General features: G+C 43.2%; 1 protein-coding gene across 1 annotated transcript in view; it reads right to left on the bottom strand.

Annotated features, from left to right (window-relative positions):
* r3hdm2 (R3H domain containing 2) overlaps positions 1-15,994 on the bottom strand; it is a 314,823-nt gene that overhangs the window by 146,993 nt on the left and 151,836 nt on the right. The gene's annotated exons all lie outside the window — the stretch shown is intronic.

Below are 15,994 nucleotides of genomic sequence, written 5' to 3'. Positions count from 1 at the left end.
CGCACGCACGCGCGTTGCACTAACATTAACACAATGCATGCACAAATGCATTGGTGGAGAACCTTTTCAGGCACAAGATTACTTAGCCGTTCTTACAGGGCTGGCGACCCAGTGCCAGACAGTGAAAATCACCATTGTTTTTAATATAAAAACAATGGCTTAGTATGCATTGCATACTACATTTCCAGGCGCAAGCCTTAAAGATCACCTGGATGGATATTCAAGACATGGTTGCCTATATCCCTCTATATTAACTATTTTAAATTACTTACAAGTTATTTGCAAACTATTTGCACAAATTGTACATGCACAATTCTTACCCAGTCAGAAGGGTTGCATAAAATAGGTGGAGCCCACTGAAGAGAGAGCATCCTTATAAGCAGTAGTATCCATGTCAGTGTCAGAGCCAAGCCAATGGGAAGAAAACATATGCAAAGCACCATCTGCAATGGAAAAACAAATCCTGTAAAAGATTTGGTGGATTTTGCAGTGTGGGGTAATGGCGTCCAGCTGCCGCAAGTCTTAGTGACAGATGTATTCATTCCCTCTCACAGTCCTATGGGCAGGCTTCTTACTGCCTTCCTTGAATGAACCTTAACTAAACCAGTTTAGACAAGGAAGAACTCTTCATTCTGTCCAATAAAATGCTTACTTCAAACTTCAGGTTGCAATCTCACAGATATTTAAGATTATGTAGTGTTAGTGCACATACTGTCAAATGCCATGTGGATTAACCAACTACTACCCATGTAAGGTGATATACACTGCACTTCCTGTTATGTGGATATTCAGGGTAATTATGGGGATAGCCGAGGTTTACTCTGCAAACATGTAAATCACAGCAGCTTAAGTATACAATAGAAATGTATGTTGAAAACAGTGTGCATGTTTCCTAATGACTGCTACTGACTGGGAAGTTACGTATGCAGTGATGTGTTTTGTGATTACTTGCCCAGGCTAGGTTCCAATCAGGAAAGTGATAGGCTGTGAAGCTGGATTTTGATGTTTTCACTTGAACTGAGTGGCTTTGGCCAAGGTAAAGACTTTTGCTCCGACTTTCTAACTACTTGGCCTCTCAGTAATCTGCCTAGAGCTGTAAAGCCTTCTATGAGCTTTGACTGGCTTGTGGAAGTAGACACCTGCAAACCTTTATTTCTGTCCCCTACAACTGAGCACTTTCATCCGAATTGAGAAACAAGAAAGAATGACAGAACATAATTCAATTCATGCATTGCTGCTAACTCAAAATTGTTTCAGTCAAGCTGTTCTCAATAACAAATCTAAAATAGGCTACCACTCATTAAACTTATATTTTATGATGCATAGGAGCCAGTTTAGGTGGTTAGGGCATCTGGTTAGGATGCCTCTCGGACATCTCCCTAGGGAGGTCCTCGAGGCACGTCCCACTGGGAGGAGACCCCGGGGCAGGCCAAGGCGCAGTTGGAGGAAACACATCGACTCACTGGCCTTGGAATGTCTCGGGATCCCCCAGGAGGAAGTCACTAATGTTGCCCTGGATTCCCGCTGCGGACGCTGTGGGCGCTGGGGGCGTGTTCTCTCCTCCGCATCATCAGTGCCCATACCCGAGGCGGGGTTGGCGAAAGGGCCTTTCTGTGTGGAGTTTGCATGTTCTCCCCATGTCCCCTAGGGTAGGTAGGTACCCTCACATAAAACATGCAGAAATCCTGGTCTCTAAACTACCTCCACCTGGCCAGCCGGGGCGCCTGATGGGAAGGGAAAGGAACTGGTCGGAATAACATGTTCCTTCCATGCGCTACGTCCGGCCGGGGAAACTCCTCCGTCAGGTGAAAAGAAGCAGCTTGGACAGTCCACTGCCCTCCCCAGGTTGGCAGAGGAAGTGTAGCGCCCAGGATTACATTAGATAATTGACACTGGGTGAAAAAATGGGTTGCAAAAATCGTGGGGTGAAAATTCAGGGGGAAAAAAACAACTAATGTTGCTCTGGAGAAGTACAGTATGTCTGGAGCTCTCTGGTGGAGCTGATGCCCCCGCGACCCGACCAAGGATAAGCGGTTGAAGATGGATGGATGGATGGATGGATGGATGGATGGATGGATGGATGGATGGAATACGAGATTTGGTGTGAAAATGTTGCTCGCTTAAAAATATGAACAGACAAATTAATGGGCAAATCAATTAATATATGAATTAATGCAAAGGTCAGATATGATATTTTACCTGATAGCGTTTTGCCTGCCATACATTTCAGTTGCTCTTAATCCCCAGGACAAAATAAATATGCTTGGATGTTGTTTAACTAGACGGTTGTTTAGACAGATGCTATAGGTTAATTGTTTACCTGCTATCCTTTCTTTGGGACACTGCATTGTCCTGCAATCTACTTACAGTGTGTGACCTTGTTGCTAGAGTTAATGCTTACTCTGCTTATTCTGATCTAGCACTAGTGTCTGCTAAAATGCCTGAATTGTAAATTGTAATAGTAATACAAAACCAGCAAGTCTATAACTAGTACACAGGAATGCACAATAATACACTACAGTACAATAAATAAATAAATACCCATGCCATACATACAGCAAACACAGTTCCCATTGCCACATCTGGGCTTTCAGGACTCACTGCTCTCCTCCCATTGATAATCTATAGCACTTCTAACTGTCCACTTGACATGAATGAGAAGATCAGCATGTTGGACCGTCTCCACTACATTGCAGTCAGACGAGGAGGCATATGGTGCCAGCATCTGTGGGCCTGTTTAAGCCCAAGTACTCCCTGCGTGGCCTGCAGCGGCTATACTGGGACTAAAGCCCACGTAACTCATTGATAAAATCTGATTTAGTCACTGGCCGTATGTTGTCAATGGACTCTTGCCTTCCTTGGTTCAGGTCACCAACTGCTGTAGCTTTAGTTTCAGCTTTCATTGTCGCTTCAAGGAAAAGCTGCTTTACACACGTAAAAAAATATATAGCAAAGTATACCCCCCTATTCTGAATGACAGTACTGATAATGTAGCTGTACAGGTTCAAGTAAGTCCACGCATCATACAGATGTCTGATATTGGTTTTATTTGTCATGCGACTTTCAACTCCTCCAGTCACCAAGACACCGTGAAAACTATAATAAAGAAACAATTACATTTTGTTCAGTTTTGAGTCCATACACATTGTAAACAGTGATTAGAGAGTTCACACATGTGCATTCAAATAATCAAACAAAGTCCATATTTCTACATTACAGCAACATTAGGCAATATACAACAAACACATTACACTCAAAAGAACACAATAAAGAATATGTACCGTGTGTGCCTTTGAACCATATTACCAGATTACTGAATATTTGTCTCTCTCTGACGTTCCCAAAAATACAACTTCTCTCCAGGAACTCAGTTCAACCTCTGACCCTTACTGACAGGTGACGTCATGTGAGTGACGCGACACTCTAATCATGTGACTCCCTTTGCATAGGGTGCATTTTTACTTTGTGATATATTCTTTTAACATATTTATTGCCATTTTTAATTCTATTTATTATAATGAAATCAACCTTTTTATCCAAGTATGATCATAAATGTTGCACAACCAAAACCATATTTAATATAATTTAAGTTTACACCTGAAACCACTGTCTCTCGTTCTGGGACAGTTACAGATAATATAATGATTCATTTTGAATTATTTGGATTTTCCTTCTAAATGCACAGTTCACAGTTGTTCGTACATTACTGAATAGGCCTAATGTAAGTGCATTCATTTTCAAGGTGGTTCTTTATTGTTACATCTTGTGCACAGGTATATACGAGTAAAACCTATATCATTCAGAGAATGTATAGCAGCAAAATAATAATAATTATTATTATTATTATTATTATTATTATTATTATTATTATTATTATTATTATTATTATTATTATTATTATTATTATTATTATTATAGGAAAAAGGACTATAGGCCTAATAGGATAATAACGGATACAGGACCCAGGGACACAGCCACACACATAGCTGTCTATAGTCCGGTTGTACTACTCAAAAATAGATTAGATCATTGCTACATGTGGCATATTAGGCCTATATACACACCACCAGCATCAGTAGCTGCCAGGTAGGCATATTCCAATTTAATGTATTCTTATATTGTATTGTCATTTATATCAGTCATTTAAATCCTCTTTTTTTGCTTCAGAATAATTATAGGCCTATATAGTTGATTAGTCCATGTCCATATCAATTCGTGCGCACGCACGCGCGCGCACACACACGCACACACACACACGCACACATCGAGTGCCTGGCTGCCTGCCTGCGCGTCATGCCTGGGCCCGGCTAAACTCCACTCCGGGTTTTGAGGTGCACTGGTTAAGGCACTGAGATCGCCAGCATCCCCACGTAGCCCTGAGCCACACACGCTGTCCAATAAGTTCTCTATGAACTAACTTTACACTATACAGTAAACTGTAAACATTTGACCTGACATGATATCATATATGACGCAATGTTATATAGGCCTAACAATGTCAGTGACACGTTTCATGCAATTCACATTCCCCTAATAGCCTATTATAGAAATGTGTGTAATAATAAATTGTAAATACATTTGTTGTAGGCTATAACAAGTTTTGTAGTTTAACCCATAACTTCATGCGACTAGGCTATACGCGTGATGGTAGGCTACAAGTCAACTCGTAGCAGAAAAATCCTATAGCAGCATGGTCTTTTTTTCTCTCTTTCTTTTTTTTTCTTTTTAAAGAAAAACAAAAAAAAAGTGAACTTCCTGTTTCGGGGTGGTCCACAGACTTCGGAGAAAGGAGGAGGGAGGGGAGGAGAAGGGGGAGCGTGGAGGAGAAGGGGGTGCGCATTCCCGCATTGGCTTGTGTGTGCGCGCAACCAACTTCGGGCTTTTGCGGGACTCCATAGCCGAACATGGGGTACAGTTTTCTCACCGTTTTTCGTGCCGCGACTGTGAAGAAAACTATGGAAGAGAACTTCTGAAAGAGGATAAAAGTGTCGGGGTTTTGAACGCAGGCTGAGGAATCCAATCATCTCCATCTGACTGCGGCTGCCAGAAAGTAGAGAGAGAGAGAGAGAGAAGAGAGAGGAGGCTCTATTGGAAATTCTCAAACCCCCAGCGGGACACAGACCCAGTCCTTCTGAGACCTTTTCCAGGGACTGCTTTGGGGGGATCAAGTCAAAAGTCTCATGCAGAATATCCTTGCAGGTCACTGAAGGTACGTTTTTCATTATCACTGTTCTCAACCTGCACGTTAGAAATGACATGCAATTAAAGTCGAAGCGTGTCTGTCCAGTCACCTCCCCACTGTATACAGTCGTGTTCTGTTATCCCATTACTATCACAACAATGCCTTCAAATTGGTTGACTGGAGAAATGCTTTATTCCCGTGAAATGTGGTAACTTGCTGGCGGTTGCGTGCTTCAAATGAAGATGTGATGTGTGATATGTAGCTATACGAATTTAATATAGCCTAAATTACAACATTTATTAATTTTAACAGTAAAAGCCACGGTCTTGAATAATAGAAATAATCACAAAACATGCTATGAATTAAATATATGCCCAATGTGCCAGTCATTGGAAAATGTTCTTAGGCAAATGAGTTCATCCATTTGGAAATTTAGTAGACTGTCTTCTTGACTTGAGCTGACTGCTTGTTGCTGATGCAGGGGTTATACGCGCTGCCAAGAACGAAACGTGTGGATTTAGACCTCAGAATATATCCCCTTTCCTCTCTTCGTGCCTCTGCTGTGGGAAGTGCTTCTTTTAGGGTTTCTTTTCCCGAATGCCAACAAACTCATCCAGCGCAGCAGCCTCTCCGCCGTTAGGACTCTTTAGAGGGTCGTAGGGCCGCTTAAAAACAGCTGTTTCTTGTAACCTGAAATACTTTAGGTGCCAATATCTTTTCCAAATGTGAGTTTCTGTCAGGAGTCAGGACACCCACACGTATGCTAAATGGTAGATTACAGTAAACTAATAACTCCATCAAGAGGTTGGTTTTGATTTCAGATTCGACACATGGATAGACTATAGCTGTGTATGTCATGTAAGCATAGAGACAATGCAAATTGTTTACTTGCTATTTGTTTATTTTTCTTTCTACTGACAACGGGTGGAAGTGTCAACAGGAAAATCATATACATGATCTTTCTATATCTGAGTAATTAGCCATTGCAGAGGTCACTTCAGCTGCTAATGTGGGCAGATTAGGCAGTTGGCCTAATGTAGTGGGCCTGTACGGAAGAGTGTCAACATGGGACTCAATAGGACAGCTAAACACCTATTTATTTCTAACTGACACTGAGAAGTGCTAGGTACACAAGCTCAACACGCAGGAACACACACACACACATGCACACACACACACACACACACACACACACACACACACACACACACACACACACACACACACACACACACACACACAGAGAGAGAGGGAGAAGGAGAAGGAGAAAGAGAAAGAGAGAGAAATGTAATATCCATTAAAGATCTCTAATAATGCAATTGAGCCATTAGCTTCTGCTTGTCGGTGGATGTTAAAATAAACTTTTAAATCAAAGCAATTCTAAATCATTTGACTTCCTGCATTCATTGTGGTGAAGAAACTCCCAAATAATTATTGCTTTCACTGTTAAGGAGCTTGCAGTTATACATTTTGTAGTAGACTTTCTGAGAATACACAGCAAAATTGTATTAAAAATGACTGTTGACTCAATCACAGTGCAAATAATGTTTTCCTTGAAAAAAAACAAAGAATGTTTTCATTTCCTTGAAAACATTATTTACAAGGGAATGTAGGAAGGGAAGAATGTTTCGGCATGTTTTTTTTGTTTTTGTTTTTTTTGGCAAAATAAAGAAGAAAACTATATATATATATATATATATATATATATATATAAAACTATATATATATATATATATATATATATATATATATATATATATAAAACTATATATATAAAACTATATATAAAACTATATATATATATATATATATATATATATATAAAACTATATATATATATATATATATATATATATATATATATATATATAGTTTTCTTCTTTATTTTGGTAATTACAATAAAATCACTGTAGCCTACTGCACAATGGGTGTTAATTAAAGAGTTAAAATTAACCCCACTTTTACACTTTCAGAGTTGGATTAATACCAGAATTTGCTGTGAAGATTGGCCCGACCTTAGCCCTGCTCAAGGTTGAGACGGGGGAGTTCTGAGGGAGGAAAATGCACTTGTCCTTTGGCCACTGGCCATGTGTGAAAAGCACTGCAGGGGAGCTTCCTAGCCCTGCATGGTCATTATCAGTGTGTTAAGGCCAAAAGGTTTCCCAATAGGAATAGCCTCTTAAACAAATAGACCGTAGGCACACATGCAGTGACAGGAAGGAACTGCCTTCATATTGTCAGCCCCAGGAAAGCTCAGACAGACAAACTGCTCAGATTGATCACAGCCAACGTCAGAGTAGAGATTAGTCTATCATACATATACATCAACACACAGCCCCATGGGGGTGTCTCAACAAAAATGCGAAGGGAAGCTGAGGCATTTTAGATGGAGTTATACAATTGGATTGTACTACACCTGCAGGGGGCGACTGTGGCTCAAGAGGTAGAGCAGGTCGTCCAATGATCCAAGGGTCGGCGGTTCGAATCCCGGCTCCTCCTGTCTACATGTCGAAGTGTCCTTGGGCAAGACACTGAACCCCAAATTGCTCCCGATGTGCTGGTTGGTACCTTGCGGCTTGCATGGCGTCCGCCGCAATCGGTGTATGAATGTGTGTGTGAATGGGTGAATGTAATGCACAATCTATGTAAAGCGCCTTGGATAAAGGCGCTATATAAATGCACCATTTACCATTTATATCACACACGTTACATCTCATGTCTGTATTTCAGCAATCTCAACGCTAATGCTTCAAAGGCCTTCTCTCTGGCTATGACTTTGTGGGGGGCATTTTTAATTCCTGGCTGGCGTTATCGACCGCCCGTCACGTGTGACACACGGACACACACATACACGACACGTGTGCGCAGAGGCCTGGCAGCAACAAGTGGTGTGTTTTTGTCCAGATTCCATTTTGGTCCGCTCGGCAAAGAACACGCGTCACGTGATGTCTGCAATCCTCTCTCTCTCACACACACACACACACACACACACACACACACACCATTTATTTATGTCCACACAAAGGAAATTGCATACAAGGACATCAATATTTCAGGTGCAACAAAGTTACATCAAAAATCAAGGCATATGTCCTCAGATAAAACAAGTATGTCATGTCACAGAGCCGTCCATGGGCACAAGGAGCAGCGGCTGCCAATCATAGCAGAGACAGTCCAACAGCTCGTTTCTGAGCATCCCAAGTTGTCGAAACCCCCTCTAACAACCAGTCCGTGGGCATGTCCTAGGTTGAACCATCAGAGGAAACAAAAGTGGGTTCATGCGTTTGGTCCGACATACCATTGGTCCGAACTACAACCTACCTCAAACCCTCACCCTAACCCTAACCTCCCACGGGGCAGCACACCTAAACCTAACCCTAACCTGCCACGGGGCAGCACACCTAAACCTAACCCTAACCCTCTCCCGACCCTTAACGCACCTCGGACCAATGCTCCTTCGAACCAATGATATGTCGAACCAAAACAAAAGTTCCCATTCCACTCCCACATTGCCACCCGGTATCAAAGCGCTCTCCGACATCCATCCACTGTTGTTTCCACAGCGCATGGACACCCGGTTGAAGGCCCCCGGTCCAACGCCTCTCTTCCCGGGAACTGCCCATAGAAGGGGCTGCCTGTCGGTATACTCCATCGGTGAGCAGCGCCTTCTTGTATGCAAGCTTGCGATCGCGTTGAAGCACACATAGTCCACAGAGGTTGCAAACGCATCTTAAATCTGCACCCACTACATTGCAGTGCTAGTTACAACGGAGCGGTTTAACGTCATACAACATCTCTCAACGCTAATGCTTCAAGGCCTTCTCTGGCCATGACTTTGTGGTGGACATTTTTAATTCCTGTGTCGCGCTGGCAGTTATCGACCGCCCGTCACGTGTGACACACACCAACACACACATATACGCACGCAGAGGCAGGCAGCAACAAGTGGTGTGTTTTTGTCCAGATTCCATTTTGGTCCGCTCGGCAAAGAACGTGCGTCACGTGATGCCTGCAATCCTGACGCGCGCGCGCACACACACACACACACACACACACACACACACACACACACACACACACACACACACACACACACACACACACACACACAGACCACCTCCTCCCACCTTCCACAGAGAGAGAGAGAGAGAGAGAGAGAGAGAAAGACCACCCTCACTGGGATCAGAGGCCCTCAATCAGGCCCTTTCACACCCTGTGAACCTGAAACAATCAGGGTTTAATAGCAGCTGTCTGTCTGTCTGTCTCCTGGCTGAGATGTACAGGCCCTCAGCACGGTGCTGACGGGCTCCGGCTGCACAGAGCGAGGAGAGAGGGAGACGGCCTGGGGATGCTCCAGAGGACGGACAGACAGACAGATACACACACACACACACACACACACACACCCCGTGTGCATGCAGTCGCTGGAGCCCTTCGGCTTCTTTATCCCCTGCTACTCTTATGTTGTCTTTTGGTTCTCGTCTTTCGCTCCCAGAGATGAAACGGGGTGAGACTGTTGATTTACAATTTAAGGATCCGTTTTTCTTTTTTTTTTAAAGTTATTTTTCTTCGTTGGCTTGTTGTTTAATCCTGTCGATCTGCTTGATATCTTCACAAACACCATAGGATAATTCCCAAAAGTTTGTGTGACAAGTAAATGGTTCTTTGCCTTTGATTAGACTGGAGAAGGTGAGATCAGAGTACATACCTTTGGTTTTTGCTGGTGCTTGCATTAGTCAGAAGAACCATAACGATTCCATTACTCACCCTCCTGCACAGTGGGGGGGAGGGGTTCAAAATGGACCCCATACATACTCCCCATACCTACAGTTAAAATGGTCCTTGAAATTTAAATGTTTGTGAACCCTAGCGCATGAGGGGGACCACTGCAATCCTTCAACAGCAGCATTTGTAAATCAAAGACAAAATGTAATTTCTCAAATACATGTTCTTTGTAACTATAATCCCTGTGCACACAGATTACCCCCCACAGTTATTTCACTGAATTACTTAAATATAGCATAGGATACACCGAATGACAGTGGAGGGGACAAGAAGAGCGATGGGAGGAGCAGGGGATTCTATTAAGGAGCCGTTCTGTCACCAGAGGGCAAAAGCATTAGACGTTTGGAAGGCGTGAATGGCATTAGCCGCAGGTCACACATAATGGCATGGGGGGGAAATGTCACAGTCATGGGAAAGATTCTGGAAATCATTTGACATTGTCACTAAGGACTAGCACTGGTCCATTATATGGCATGTCACTAAGGACTAGCACTAGCCCATTATATGGCATGTCACTAAGGACTAGCACTAGCCCATTATATGGCATGTCACTAAGGACTAGCACTAGCCCATTATATGGCATGTCACTAAGGACTAGCACTGGCCCATTATATGGCATGTCACTAAGGACTAGCACTAGCCCATTATATGGCATGTCACTAAGGACTAGCACTGGCCCATTATATGGCATGTCACTAAGGACTAGCACTGGCCCATTATATGGCATGTCACTAAGGACTAGCACTGGCCCATTATATGGCATGTCACTAAGGACTAGCACTGGCCCATTATATGGCATGTCACTAAGGACTAGCACTGGCCCATTATATGGCATGTCACTAAGGACTAGCACTGGCCCATTATATGGCATGTCACTAAGGACTAGCACTGGCCCATTATATGGCATGTCACTAAGGACTAGCACTGGCCCATTATATGGCATGTCACTAAGGACTAGCACTGGCCCATTATATGGCATGTCACTAAGGACTAGCACTGGCCCATTATATGGCATGTCACTAAGGACTAGCACTAGCCCATTATATGGCATGTCACTAAGGACTAGCACTGGCCCATTATATGGCATGTCACTAAGGACTAGCACTGGCCCATTATATGGCATGTCACTAAGGACTAGCACTGGCCCATTATATGGCATGTCACAGTCACTAAGGACTAGCACTAGCCCATTATATGGCATGTCACAGCACTGACAAGCGACAAAGGTGGGGGGAAAAAAGAGAGTTGGAGAAACAATCAGTTCAACAGAGATAAGCTATAAAAACAGTATGCAAATTAGGTGAGATTGTTTAATGTTTGTTTGGCAAATAATATCAAATCTTGTGAAGTCTTCTGTTTCCCCCCAAAATGTGAATATTGTTGTTTCTAATTATTTGTACACGCGTCCCAGTATACAGCAACCTGGAATGATCAAGGACATGGTAGACTCAATTTGAACAGTGTCATCATTTCACTAAAACTAGGGATGCCATGAAGCAATAGGCTCTGTGCATAACTGTAGTCCTGGGATTCCAGAAGGTGGCATACACAATTCCTGTTCTGTTTCATTTATGCTTGATTGTTTCGGCAGCAGATTTTAACCATAAACACACACGAGGGGTGTTGTATTGTATTGTATGAGCAGCATTTTTCCAGAAACTTCACATCACATTTAAAAATAAATTTCAACATTTTTAAATATATAATTTTAAAACAATTCCCAGCAAATAAATAATAATAAAATGGACTACACATCTATTGCAAGGACTCGTCTCCTCAAGGAAGCTTTGTTTGCATAAGGATTGTACCCAAATAAGGACTGCACCCAAATACATCATATTTCTCATGGATGGCTAACAGTTCACTTAAAATGTCCAGATTGCATCCACAGGGAAAATGAACATTCCCATCTTTTTTTTTATCGTTATCATCTACAGAATGCTATGAGAGCGGTCGATGCCCCAGGCCATAGTGTGTGATGTAGTATGGTTGCTCAAACTCCGGTAATTATAAGCTTTAAATTGGATTGAAACAGCATTGAGTACGTGCCTTTGTATCATACATATGTGAACAGTTAGTCCAAAATGTGACATTTGGGTTCATTCACTATTCAACAGAATTCACCGCCCCAATATACCATTGGCCGCAATTGGTCGACTTGCAAGCTCCCTCATCTAGTATGCAGCATCATTAACAAACTAACCTCATGTTGAAGTGAGTAGATGGAATATATAGTATCATACTGTACATTTGTCAGTAGATCAGCCCACTGCAAACCAACACATTCTCACTCCCAAGACGGAAAACGGGTGACCTGAAAGGGGTTACTACCCTCGACAACGGCACATGTTGACTAGGGGGAATATGAGTTACGATCCGGTCCCTATCGGGACATAACTTGAACGGTGCCGACTTGGCTGAAGACTGTAATGCTAGGCAGAGTCGCTTGGCTAACTGTTTTTAGTGGACCCTTATACGCATTGGGTTTGAGAACAGCACTTCCGTATTCCTGGAGTGCGGAAATGCCCGGGGCGGCACCCGATAACTGGAAGGGAACCCCCTTCCAGTCAAACGTTTGGTCACATCTCACATGAAGTCATGATAGTTCGGGGAGTGAGAGTGTGTTGTGAGTCTACCTGATGAACAGGTGGACTGTTGTTGAACAGGTGGACACAGTCCAACTTAAACAGTCTGATAAGGTGGATAATAACATTTTGATCGTATCAATGCCTGATGTCATCAGTATAGAGCGTCGCAGTCCCGCCCCCTCGAGAGACCCGGAAAAGAAATCCCTGTTCATCTTCCTCATAGACTTTTCAGAAAGTATTTATTTAAAGACGTTTACGCCGCGGACAAAGCCAACTCTTGTCGTGACAAATCATGACAATAAACACAATGTTTTGGGCCAAACAAAGAATTAGAAAGTCTCTATATGCCCATATATTGGAATGGCCATATATGGGCATAATCTGGACAACAAAAAATACTTGACGGCGGTCAATGGGCGCTGATGGGAACTCCTTATATGGTTCCTTATGGCTGAGTTATATCGCTGGACCCCATATGACTCCCTGAGTTTGAACCAAACACATGAGGAATACTCCAGTGTCTGACTCAGTAGCTGAACTCTGGATCAGATAACACTAGAAAAAGTTGAGTGCTGTCATCCAAGCATACATTAGCATGCGTAATGCATGCGAATGGTCGTACCTTGTGTGCAGAGGATGTGAATGGGTTTCGTGCATGTACATTTGGAGTGTGTGTGTGTGTGTGTGTGTATGTGTGCGTGCGTGCGTGCGTGCGTGCGTGCGTGCGTGCGTGTGTGCGCGCGCAGCGCGCTGACAGTAACAGGAGGGGTGGATGTCGCCCCTTTCCCCTAACTCCTCCTCCCCCTTCACTTTGAATGAGGGTGGTGGTTTTTGATACGTTAATGTGTGGGTGCATGTGTGCGCGTGTGTCGCACACATGCGGGCGGGGGGGGGGGGGGGGTGTGAGGGGTGTGTATGCATGGCGGCAGCAGCCAGGCACGCCGACTTATTGGCTATATCGTGTCATGTGGTTGATATTAGAAATCAAACCAGTGGTAATAGAATCCAGGTGAGATTGTTGAATGGGTCTCATATGCGACAGCCCGCAGTGATCCTTACTCATTTCCCGCTGTTATGTTAGCTCGGCGGCTAACAATGGGCTTGTGATCGGGGTCTCTGGGTGATATTGGTGGAGGCTGTGGCTTCTGAGAGGTTTGACAAAGGCCAAATGAAACAGTACCCGTGTGTGAGATAGACTGAAGGGAGACAAGATCACTGGCTGTCTGTAAGATTCCTGCGGTCAGATACAGAATTCACATGAAGTTGGCTGATAATGACGGTGAATCTAAGGAAATGACTACATTAACCCATTAAGACCCGACGCCGATTCTACAAATTACTTCTAAATCAGCAGTTCCCACACTTTCAAGATCTTTCAAAAATGTAAAAAAAAAAAAATGTGTGTGTGTGTGGCCGGCCACTGCGTGTCATTGTGTGTGTTCTCCGCGGTCGATGATGAGTCACGCGGTCGGTGTTGTCCTAGTCGGCGGCCAGAGTGTGTAGAGGAGGTGGGTGTTTATTATTTCCCCAGGTTTCCATGGCCACAGCGCACTTGAGTGTCGTCATCACTAGTATAATTACAACACAGGGTCTGACGGGCGTCTACTCGCTGCCTGAATCCCCCTGAACTCAACAAATTAGGGAAACCACTTGGCCAAGTGTTTTGCTTACCACCACAAAAGGTACAACCTCGCCTCAAGGAGACTAAATAATGTCCTGCTTGTTTTACGTGTTTGGTGTTGGCATGACATTGTCTTGAAATGATGTATACCTTAAGACCTGCCTTTCCACACAGCAAAAAGAAAAGAAAAACCCTAGAGAAGCATTGGCACCCAGATCCAAGCCTACTTTTACCCCCAAAACTACCTCTGTCTTTCCAACCCAACCACAATCTCACACGTTAGCTGGTAGCGACGCTTGAGTACTCCTTTAGCAGTTTGTATAGAAGTCACTTAATTTCCAGCACAGTTGTTTATGTGATTAAGGCTATTACATTTTATTGCTGGAACAATTCTTTCCAACTTCCAGAGAGAGTAGAGAGAGAGAGAGAAATACAGTGATTGGTGTATTATGCATGTTGCGTGTGCTAGCGCTTGCCTTCCTTGACGACAACGCTGTTATCTGTTATCTTAGATGAAGATCCATGGTCTGGCAGATGTCCTGGATAGCTCTAACATATCTACCAGTCCCACGCCCATATTCAACTGCTTCAAGGATGATAAGAAATGCACATATCACATACTAGGCAGCCATGATACTGGTACTTCTCCAATACAGTTATAGCATAAGGTAATATTATGTTTGTCATGTTTGTCATCGGAAGTTGAAGACACGTTACTGTTTGAAGATCTGCTCGAATGTTCATTAAATGTGGTGGAAAATACAATTGAGAAATTGGAAAGGACATACTCATCATTCGATTGCATTTTCTCCACGGTTATCAAAACAGCCCCAAATATTGCTGATAAATTAGTCTTTTCTCCAGGGACTACTTTTGAAATGATTACACTCTTTAAAATGCATTAAAGCACAACAGATACACACAAATAACCAAATTGTGATATTTCGTGTGTTGTATTAGCCATTTCAAAAGTTTAAAATCCACTTCAAGGTGATTTTCATACTGTACTGAAATGAGGTATACTTTTGAAAATGGTCAGCAATGATGTCAAACGTTGAGTCGTCATAGTCAGTGCACTAAACATGCCGGGCCACATGGTCCTTCAGAGCTAGATTAACAAATGAGTAAGGACAGCTGACTTATACCACTCTGGCATGGCTGTCTCTCTCTCTCTCTGCCTTTCACTTCTCGTCTTCTCTCCTACCCATTCATCCTTGTTTTGCTGCGTTGTGAATGACAGCGGTAGAAACTACAGTAGCGCACTGGTGCCACGTTAAGCAGATCAGATGCCAAGACAGGAAATCGGTGCACAAGCATGGACGTAGCAGGCTGTCACACACACATGACTTACTACCTCTGCAAGCCAAATGCAGGCGGCCCCCGTCAGGCCGTCACTAGATACACTGACATGAATATGCTGTGGGTCAAAGGCAACTGCTCCCTCAGTCAAAAAGCCATGCCTGATATTTACTATAACTGACTCTATGTGATGTTTCGTCCTCACAGAGCTTTGATCTGAACGTTAACGTTCAACATGGCACGTCACTGCCTTCGCCTGAAGATTCCAGAATGAGTGTGTAGATTAATTGACAGTGGTGATAAGTAACATCTGTAGATTGTATGTATACTGTAGCCACTAAACCTTTCTGCGAAGGGAAACCAAACTTAACCAATTTGAGCTAACTGACAGACACAAAGGTTATGTGGTGTAATTGTTTTGCTCGTTATGTGATAACCTAAACAGCGTTTTTTCTTTCTTCTGTATAGCATCAAATATTGTTTATAGTTATGTTCACTATGGAAACTAGCGGTCTACTT

This window comes from Electrona antarctica (genome assembly GCF_951216825.1).
Source record: "Electrona antarctica genome assembly, chromosome: 9".
Classification (NCBI taxonomy): domain Eukaryota; kingdom Metazoa; phylum Chordata; class Actinopteri; order Myctophiformes; family Myctophidae; genus Electrona; species Electrona antarctica.
Note: the sequence above shows the minus strand (reverse complement) of the source record. Positions and strands in the feature narration are given on the sequence as shown.